We start from the raw sequence: 10,792 nt of genomic DNA, 5'->3' as shown, positions 1-10,792 counted from the left end.
ATACTGCTAATTGGGATGATGCACTCTTCATTGCAAAAGCTTACTACCACACCATAATTGCTATTCGTCAGTTGGGTAACGAACATGATGTTCTCTCAAGTGTGACCATTAGCATGAATATGTTTGAAGCAATTATCAAAAACCTATCGTTAGAGAGTATTGATCATACTGTGGAGATTTTTGAGGGAAGTGGATCAAATTGGAGGTTGGCAGAAACTGGAACCCCTAGCAACCTTGGCAGTTTTGAGGATATTCTCTTTGCTAGCAATGACATGTAAGATACACCAATGATAATCAATCTTCAATATGTTGCCTCACAGGTATAGTAGATAGCTCCTGCAACTACTGATCTTCAATACCTTGATTGTTCTATCTATGCCTAAGAATGGAGCTTTGGCCTAGGTGGCTAGCAATAGGGTCAATCATTCACCTGGGGTCCCTAACTAGATGGAATTCCTCATGATTCCTCTTTCTCTTACACATCCTTCTATAATGATGAAAGTTCAAAAATTGATTATTGAATATACATTCTATATCAAATCATTATAAAGATAATTGATTGAAAAACAACACATAGGCAATGATAAATACCACAAGAGCAATTGCTAGATTACAAGATGCTGGTAATAACAATTGTGAAAAACCCAGGGGTCTATTGCTTTCATATGCCTAATCTCCATTTTATCTTATTGTTTATTTCCTGTAACTGCTTCTGACTTATTATTGTGTTTGATTCTTCCTCAATGATTCCTTAGGATATATTCTTGAATTGTTCCCATGATGTTTAACAAGGAACTTCTGAATGTATTAATTGTTGGACGATTTGCTTACGCCTTCCACTCTGATCCACCTTTTAATGAGTACTGTATTGATCCTCTTTTTTACTTTATTGTTGGAAGGGTTACCACCTTTCATAAGGATTGAGTCACCACTTTCCATTGTTGCCTTTGAGAATAATATATTATTCCCCAAAGTGATCTCGATTGGATGTTCTTCTTCAATGAAATCTTCTACCCTTTATACCTTCCAATTTGGGGGAAATTCACACCTCTTCATCATGTCTATGTTTTTGCAATGGTTACAACTTGTCACAGTTTCCACCCTTTGAAAGAGTCAAAACCCTTCAACATTTATGCCCTTTAAAAGAGTCACAACCCTTTCAAAGAATTACAACCCTTTGAAAGAGTCACTTCCCTATTTTATTTATCTATGTTCCTTTCATCTTCATTCCTTCCTCTTTCTTCCTTCCTCTCTCTCAGCCTTTCAAATGAACTCTCCTCCCATCTATATCTAATGTCGAGGGAGTCACATTTTTTCATTTTACATCTCTTGACCTTTCATTTAACTTAATTAACTTGTAATTATTTTATTTTATATTTTATTATTTATTAATTTTTATATTTAATTTTATTTATTTATTATTAAAAACTATCTTAGAAAGTAGAAATTATAGAATGCACCAAGATTATGCAAATGGTCCCACAGTTGTATAAAATTAGGCACAACCACTAAAGTCAGCCTAAACTAATTGTGGAATTGTAAAGGGACAATTTATGACACTACTCAATCAAGCTTTATGAAAATAACATAGAAAACAACACAATGGACCAATACATCAGGCAGCAAATAATCATACACAAAAGCACAAAGTGAATGGAATAAAGAGGACAAAGGAGTAGGAATGAAGGAAAAAGCGGATGGCTTTTTGTCTCCTACACTAGAGCTTTTCTTTCTATCCCCATCACTAGAAAATATTATCTCCCTAAATCAATAAAAGTAATGATGAGAAAAACTTTCAAAGTACTTGGAGTGGAACAATAAACAAGTTACTCACCCATTTGTGATATCCTCAAAGGTCTCGCTAGTATCTTTTCCATCTCTTTCCTTATTGCAAGAAAAATATGTAGCTTGGCTAAGTTATAAGTTTAACCTAAGCATCATTATCTCTTAGTATTATTTGAGCTTTTCAATAGCTGGAGGGAAGATGAAAGCTATTTTTTTTATTAATGTTTTTAAATTTCTAGCTGAAGCTAAAGGTGGATTTGTAGGTCACCTCCAAGAAAAATGCTATTTGGCTTACAAGTGTTCTTCCATGGGAGTTCAAATGAATTTATATTTTTCCATTTATCTCATAATGTTTCATATTGTATACTCTTCCTCTCCTAGGTTGTAACCTCATGATTAAGTTTGAGAGTAAACCCAACTTTGCCAATCCACCTTATTTCCTCATCATCAATATATTTTCAACATCAATTCTCTTATTTTTATCATTTAATGTTGTTGTGTTGTCATATAATATTTGCACATCTACATAGTATTTATGAAATTCTTTCGATTGTCTCTCACTTTTCCAACACATCATGTGAGTTGAATAATAGGTAGAGATCATAGGCTAATTGATTGAATAATGGTTCCAATTTCTATACTTTTGAGTTAAGCGTTTCTTGAAGCTGTCCTATTTCAAGAATATTTAATGTTTTTCCATTGGAAGAACAACTTTTGATTTTCCCTTTCAAACACATGGGACTTATAGGGGATTCCATATTGTGGGCCCTTAGAAAACTTCATAATTTACAACACGGTGTAACACAAGCCTATTGGAGTGTGACATATTATTGTGTTCTTTCCTAGTATGGTATAGCTACATGCAGATAATTTGAGAACTCATTGCCTTCCAACTAAAGAAGTTCCAAGCCTAACTTCAAATCAGATTTTCAACAAATCTTGTATACATGATAATCATGAATTCCAATCAAGATGAAGGGATCCCTAAAGAATGAAAATGTTAACCTCAATGACCTATGATAGGTTCACCAATCTTCCAACCTACCGTTGTCAACTCTAATGAACCTCAAACACTTTTGGATTGGATTTGACCTTAAGCATACTCTATTAAAAAAAGTTTATAGTTTTCCTACAATTGACTTATCCTCGAATAATAGTTACACCATTCTCCTTGTAACCCATCTAGGGTTCTACAAATAGTGTTTTCAGTGATCTTTCTATCCCTTTCAAGATTATGGAAATGTCTTTGAATCAATTCTATTAATTGTCCTTTTTCCTGCAGTTGTCTTAAAGCTTAATGCAGTATTAATTTATCCAAATATTAAAAGGATGGATATGTTTTGAGGTACAGAAGATTCATAAATAATGTGAATGTTAAGTATCTGTAACAATGGTGTTGCTTTATTTTTTCTATTTAAAGAAAAAATCTATTTCAATTTTTTTAAAACATTTTTATCCTTATTTTAATTCATGCATCTTTACCAACTTTTGCATTTTATAATCAGTGAAGTGTGTGTTGAAATGTATAAACACTGGTGTGTTGCTTTAATTTAGGATTGAATAATGTGTAAGACAGAACTGAAATTTTGAAGGTGTCACCTTGAAAGTATGTCCAGTAATAAGTACTGGTATGTTCCATCTTTAACATCAGAACTCCAAAGTAAATGCTATATTCATGCCAATATATCTTCTTAATATGGTTTGAATAATCTGCACTTGTTTGGAGAAAATAATTTATTTGGTTTTTGAATCATGTCTTCAAAGTTTAAACACTACACGAAGAGTGTTTAGCATTTTAATTTCTTTCATACAGGAAAAAGTATAATTCGATGCTATAGTTTGCCGCTTTCTATTTTTTACTGATTTGTAGCTTATATTGATGTTTGTGAGACTATAATATTTAAGAGGTATAACTTCAGCATAATTTCTGCAGCTATATCTTGAACTGAGTTATTCAAGTTGACAGATGATAAGATGATCATAGAACTGACTAAAGATTTAATGATATCAGGATTACTGTACTACTCATGGGGATGATGCACTCTTCATTGCAAAAACTTACTACCACACCACAACTACTCTTTGTCAGTTGGGTAACGGACATGATGCTCTCTCAAGTGTGAGCATTAGCAGGAATATGTTTGAAACAATTATCAAAAACTTGTTGTTAGAGAGAACTGATCATACTGTGGAGCCTTTTGAGGGAAGTGGATCAAATTGGAGGTTGGCAAAAACTGGAACCCCTGGCAAGCTTGGCAGTTTTGAGGACATTCTCTTTGCTAGCAAGGACATGCAAGATACACCAATGATAATCGCTCTTCAATATGTTATTCATGAAAATGATTACCTTGTGGGTATGGCCTTTTTTGACCCGACAAAGAGAACTTTAGGCATCACCGAGTTTCTTGATGACAGCCTATACTCAAACCTGGAATTTTCTATGATAGCTCTTGGTTGTGGGGAATGCTTGTTACCTCTAGGCAGTAGAAAGTCCACTAATAATAAATGCGTGCATGATGTATTGGCAAGTTCTAATGTTCTCTTAACTGAAAAGAAGAAATCTGATTTCAAGTATAGGGATGTTGATCAAGATCTCCGTCGCCTTGTACCACTTGAGTCATTGAAGGATATAGTTGCAAGTTCAGAGTCTGCTGCTGGAGCTCGGGGGGCCCTCCCCTCTTACACAGATTTGCTTGCAGATGACAGCAATTATAGAAAGTTTACCATTCAGTATTATCACATAGGCAGTTTTATGCGGCCGGATGCTGCAGCTTTACGAGCATTGAATGTTCCTAAAAGTAAAATAGATGTGAAGAAAAAACTTTAGTTTATTTGGATTGATGAACAGGACATGTACTGCTGGCATGGGGAAGAGACTGCTGAATAGGTGGCTCAAGCAACCTCTCTTAGATGTAGAAGAGATCAAGTGTAGACTGGATATGGTGCAGGCATTTGTTGAGGATGCAGTATTACGCCAAGATTTAAGACTTCATCTAGAGAGAATTGTAGATATTGACTGACTTGTGCAAAAATTGGAGAAGGGTGGGGCCAATCTACAAGATATTCTAAAGCTCTATCAGGCAAGGACCTTTAAGTTTTAATGTATTTGATTTTTTATACTATGTATTTGCAATAAACGTGCTTTGTGTTTTTTCTCTTTTATGATCACATGGATACTTTTGCACTGAATTTAAGTGTTTCTTTCACAACAATGACATCGTTCTTTTGAATGAATGTTGATCATTGCTTTGTATCTAAATTTATTTTTGTGCTGCGCAATTGCACTTACCGATTAAATGGTGTATTTCATCATCTATGATTGTTCTTAGCTATCATGCTAAGCTTGCAGTTTACAGATATCACATCTTTTACAAGATGAGAACTATGGTTTTAAGCACTTAAACTATTTTTGGATTGTTTTTGTTCACTATAGTTATTTTACATGTGATAGACAAGCATATGACTTCCTATAATCAAAAGTTCACTTGAACGATATCAAGGGGACTTTTCTTTGTTGATCAAGGAAAGATATTTGGATGTCTTTGAACTTTGGACAGATGAAGAGCATTTGACAAAGTTTGCAGCACTTGTGGAGGCTGTTATTGATCTCGATCAACTTGACAATGGAGAGTACATGATCTCAATTGGTTACGATCCTAGTCTGATGACACTTAAGAGTGAACAAGATGAAGTGGAAGAACAAATTCAAAAAGTACATCATAGAGCAATAGATGATCTAGATCTTCCTGTTGACAAGGCTTTAAAACTTGTCAAAAGCACACAGTTTGGACAAGAGGAACCAAAAGTACAGAAGAAGTTGAATACATTACAGATAGTCTTAGAAACATGGAAGGATGGAGTCAAATTTACAAATGCAAAACTTAAGCGACTTTGGGAGCAATATAATAAGTTATCAGATGAATATTCAAGTAGTCAAAAGAAACTTGTTACCCGTGTGGTATAGACAGCAGCAACATTTACTGAGGTAAGTTTTTTCAGTCTGTTTTTTACCTTATTTACTATTTAATCTTTGTGAGAAATAATTCTACACAGTCTTAATAAAATTTTCTCTGATATTGTGTTCCTTTTTAATATATCTATTGCTTTAACTCATATTCCTTCATATTAATAAAATTTTCTCTGATATTGTGTTCCTTTTTAATATATCTATTGCTTTAACTCATATGTCTTCATATTGTTGAGTCCTGACTGTTTTTATTTAAAGTCCTTAAAGCTTACATGATTACTTCAAATAATAATGGCTAGATTAAGCTATTCCTTTTGCATGCTTATTGAATCTTCCAAAAGGAATGTATTATTGCAGGAAAACTAAATTTTTTTTCTAGGTGATGATTGATTTGAAATTTTCTTAATGCCAGTTGGATGATATTGTATGGATATCAAGTAATGTTGTAAGATAGGTTTTGAATGAACTGGTTCTTGAACTCATAGGCCTTTGATAGCATACAATGACAGTCTATGTTAACACTTAAGTAGTTAACTCTATGCTTCATATTTCTTTAAGAGTCAGTCTCACCTCTTCAACAAACCTATATGTTTGCAAGAATTACAAGATTAATTTTTTTTTATGTTGCAAGAATTGGACCTCTTCATTGTTGCACTTGGAGAATAATAATTTTATTTTTTAACAAATTAATTTGTTAGCACTGCTGTTTATTACACCGCTATGGGTATGTAAAAATGTTGAATGCAAGTCATGGACATTAGAGACTTGTTTGTGGCAAGGATGCATAGCTGTTAGTGGAAGATATGTATAGCTATAATGTGTATGTAGTGTCATTATCTATCCTTTTGCTTTTGGCATGAAAAGACACATAATCATCCAACAAGTATGGTTTTTACACATCTTTTTCATAACACATTTATATAATAGTTAATTATAATTAAACTCATATTTCAAGTGACTTTGTGGATTTGCTCATGTCTTGTGTAAGAATTGGCTGTAAATATGACATGCTCACCTCAATGTGGATAGATAAGACTGTTTGACAAATACTTGAAACCTTACCCCTCTCCTAAACTGTGATGCTTTTGATGGTGAATATTCATTGATATGTGGAAGTTGGAACTAACTGATTTAGTGATTGGGATGTTGAATAAAAGATTGGGGCTTACTTTGATTTTTTCCATATGTGCACCCAACCTGTACCTTCTAATTTTTTCGCTTTTATATTATCTAGGCTACCTATTTTAATTTTTCTACTTTGGAAAAATATTGTGATCAAGCACCGAATAAGATTGGATTCGTGTATTGTAGTCAAAATTCAAATAGTTACTTGTCTTGATTTCAGCTTTATAGAAAACTCTTGAGCTGCTCTCTATGTGTTAGATTGCTTAATCTTCTATATTGGTTTAGACAAGCCAAAACTATATGAACTATAATTTCATTTGTGTGATGATTCATATTTCATTATTAATCTGTATTTAGTGTCTGTCTTTTCTCTAATTTTGGTATGTTTAGAACTTCAACCATGTTAATTCTTGTTTTCATAGCAGCATAGTCTACTTATGCTCGTTATGTACAATACCCTTTTTGCTGGTTTGTCATTATACTTGAGTGCTTTTCAGGGTTATCTAAGACTACTCGATTCAAAACACTCTATACAATATATTACCAAGCAATAATTTTCTAATAATATAGACTATGAAAGACATAGATCTTTAAGCACTAGTATTTGTCATACTACTCTTTATTTTGGGTTTGACAAATGATCTTATAATCCTATGCATTCCTTTAAAGCCTGGTTCACGAAGAGTAATTTAATGCTTTACTTTGTTTCAACCAATGAATGCCCATTTACCATTTGTATATGATTCAATCACTTTACTATTAAATAAGCATTTAACAAAAATAGAAGTAAGTTTCCTGACATGAAACAAAGGTGTGTTTTTAATTAGGCTTCCTTTATATCAAATTAAGATACCCATAATTCTGAAAATTAACCTATTGTTGGGAATATTATGAAAGGCAAAGTGTTCTGTTCTGCAGGCAGGGCAAAAAATTAGCAATAACCATAGCATGCAGAGTAGTTGGTGGAGCTGTGTTTGCATTATGTTTGGTGGGAATTTATGTCAAAATTAAGGCTAGAAAATGCTTTGCACAAATTCATTGCATAGCCATACATGGTAAGTTAAGATAATCATTTGCTATTTTTATTTGATTTTCTCTCCTAGTTAATAATTTTAATAGCTCCTTGCTTTGTACTGATAGCTTCAATGTCTAGCAACATGTAGATCATTAGGCAGCAGAAATTAGTCCAGTGATGTGGTAATGTACTCCTCATATGATGTTGGTTTCATTATGTGTTTAAATGAGTTAGGTATTAATGTTTGGCATTGAAATATCTCAGCTCAGAGGTTGAATGGTTGGAAGACTTGGTTCAGGTTTGAAAATTTTGATTTACTTACACTCTTTATCTATTGTGATTGGCAGTGGGCCATTCTAGTCATGGTCTATTTTTAAAATTTTCACATCCTTAAAGACATCAATTAAGAAAATCTTTGAAAATTTCAGTGCTACAAGGACTCCATGCCATAATTAATATATGACATATAGCTACTTTTTCCCCTATATGCTTCAAGAAAGAGATTTCATATAGGCATCTAGAATACAGCCTATAGAGGAAGCAAGGATAGTTTTATGGTATTGACGAATGCTTCTGGATATAACTGTGTAGTGTTTTCCAGCATTAGCATTTGAGAAAAAATGTGAGTGTGATCCAAACTATTGATGCTGAAAAAATTTACATCATTATATCCAAAAGCATTCACTAGAACTATCATGAACTGTGGAAATTTCATGTCTCTTATAGTTTTCTGATAATCTTTACCAAAATGAGGGATCCTTCAATGCTAGATTTTTTTCAAGGCTTTGTCTTTATTATGAGGGGATGCTTGCATGTTGTCTGTCTTTAAAATTTGCATTCTACTTTTTATAGAATTACATTGACATTCCATGCTTCCAATTTATAATGTCATGATAATGACATCATAGATACTAGATGGGGATCATAGTCTACTTAGAAAGAATTAAACAAATCACTTGAAAATTTTGAAAAGATCTAGTTTAATGCTTTCACAAGGAGGAATTAACACTATACACACTATTCCATCTAATAAAATCCAAAAATAATTCTCTATTCACTTCAAAACTTAATAAAAACTAGTAACTGTCACTGCAATTCTAGGCACAGTCTGTTGTTCCATACTATAGTCGTACAATGGCATTTACCAACCCTTTCATTAGGGTTCCCCAAAACATTTATAGCGTTCTCCTTGGCATTCATGAAGTCTGGATCCACCATCCTAAAACTAGAAGTTATAGAATCACTTCCTTGAACTCATATTCAAGACCATGGTGTTCTTTTGATGGGTTCAGGATATGAGGTAAGCTAATTGTGATTATTTGGAAGAAATGATTGCATAGAATTCATCCAATGTTTCTTCTCTTATTCCATGGATAATATGATCTTTTGTTTTCAAAATTTGAGGCTTGCATTCTTCAACGAATCAGGTCTATATGGATTCAAAGGGCTTGCTGGTAGGGTTGCACCTATTAGTTTACATGCAACTCTTTTTCTCATAATGGTAGGGGAACCTCTAAGTTCTATGGGGGGCTACTTGGGTTCAGTTACAGTTCCTCGAGGCTTGAATTTTATGATGGGGGATGTGCTTACTCCAAATGGGATTTTGTCTAAACCAATTCCCAATTTTCAAACAAAAGTTCATGTTGAGAAGTTTTATATCGATTACTATGAGAATGGCGAGGTATATATATATTTGGGATTACAATCTGGAGCTTTTGTTCTCCTTCACACAACCACTCACATAAAAGAAGAAACAATATTCTAGCCACCATCTTACAACTCTTTGTTCTTTTTTTTTTCTCCTAGCTACATTTTTTATTTTGATAATCTCAAAATAATCAAGTCTCTTTCAAAAACTGCATTGAGATGTTAACAACAGGTATCTTGTTGTTATTCATTTTTCTTGCCCATCTTTATTTAGGTATCCCAATTTCACATCGACCTTTCCTTATGTGATACAAATGGAAAGGAAGTTCTAAGGAAGACTATTAATGTGAATAGCCCTTTATGATTTGGGGGCATCACAATCTATCAAACAAATTGGAGTATCTCAACTCTTCAGATACACAAGAATGGTGCAGGACCTTTCAATCTTTCAATGCTACATTACAAAGTGGAGATAATAAACATTTTGGTACATTCTTGCCACTAGAAGATGATAATAGTTCTACCAATCCTAAAGAAATGTAAGTATACATGGAAAATCTTCATTTCTAAAATCTTTAAATCTCTCTTTGAGAGAGCCAAGAAAAGAAATCATCTTGAAAGATATTTTTATTATATCTGATTCATTTATAGATTTCTAGAAAATATTGTGCATAAGTATTTGAATCAATGTTTCAGATTGTGAATACATGATCATGCTATATGTTTATGTTCTTCTTTGTTCTATGCTATATCAAATTGTTTCTTATCTGAGCCATTTAATTTGCAACATTTTAAATCTCTGCAAAGATAAAATTGGAGTAGGAGAATTTTTTTTCTCAAAGGTGTCCTTTTCTTAATTATTTTAATTTTATATGCAAAATATTTTTTATATTTTAATTAAAATAAACATTATTAAATTTATACTCTCTTTTATTAAATTATAAGACACCTTTAATTATATATTTATTAATTTAAGTAATAATAATATTAAGAATTTATTATTAAAATGAAACTACTAAATAAATTATTATTAAATTAAATAAATATAATTATACCAAAATTAGAAATTTAATCAAATCTTTTAAATTTATTTCTTATATTTAATTAATTAATTTAATATAATTAAAAATTGGTTTTTTTAATATTTTTTTTTTGTTGAATTAAATCATTTAATAGTTTTTTATTTGATTTAATTATAACTGAAAATAAGAATAGACTCACAAAACTAAATAAGAAAATTCATTTTAAAAATA

The 10,792-nt window shown here is 32.2% G+C and overlaps 1 pseudogene; it reads left to right on the top strand.

Moving 5' to 3' along the window:
* Positions 1-287: 287 nt before the first annotated feature.
* The window catches only part of LOC149552929 (DNA mismatch repair protein MSH2-like), a 33,604-nt pseudogene continuing 23,099 nt past the window's right edge, over positions 288-10,792 (top strand).

Source organism: Cupressus sempervirens, chromosome 6 (genome assembly GCF_028749045.1).
Source record: "Cupressus sempervirens isolate cs-2001-9-10 chromosome 6, ASM2874904v1, whole genome shotgun sequence".
Classification (NCBI taxonomy): domain Eukaryota; kingdom Viridiplantae; phylum Streptophyta; class Pinopsida; order Cupressales; family Cupressaceae; genus Cupressus; species Cupressus sempervirens.
Note: the sequence above shows the minus strand (reverse complement) of the source record. Positions and strands in the feature narration are given on the sequence as shown.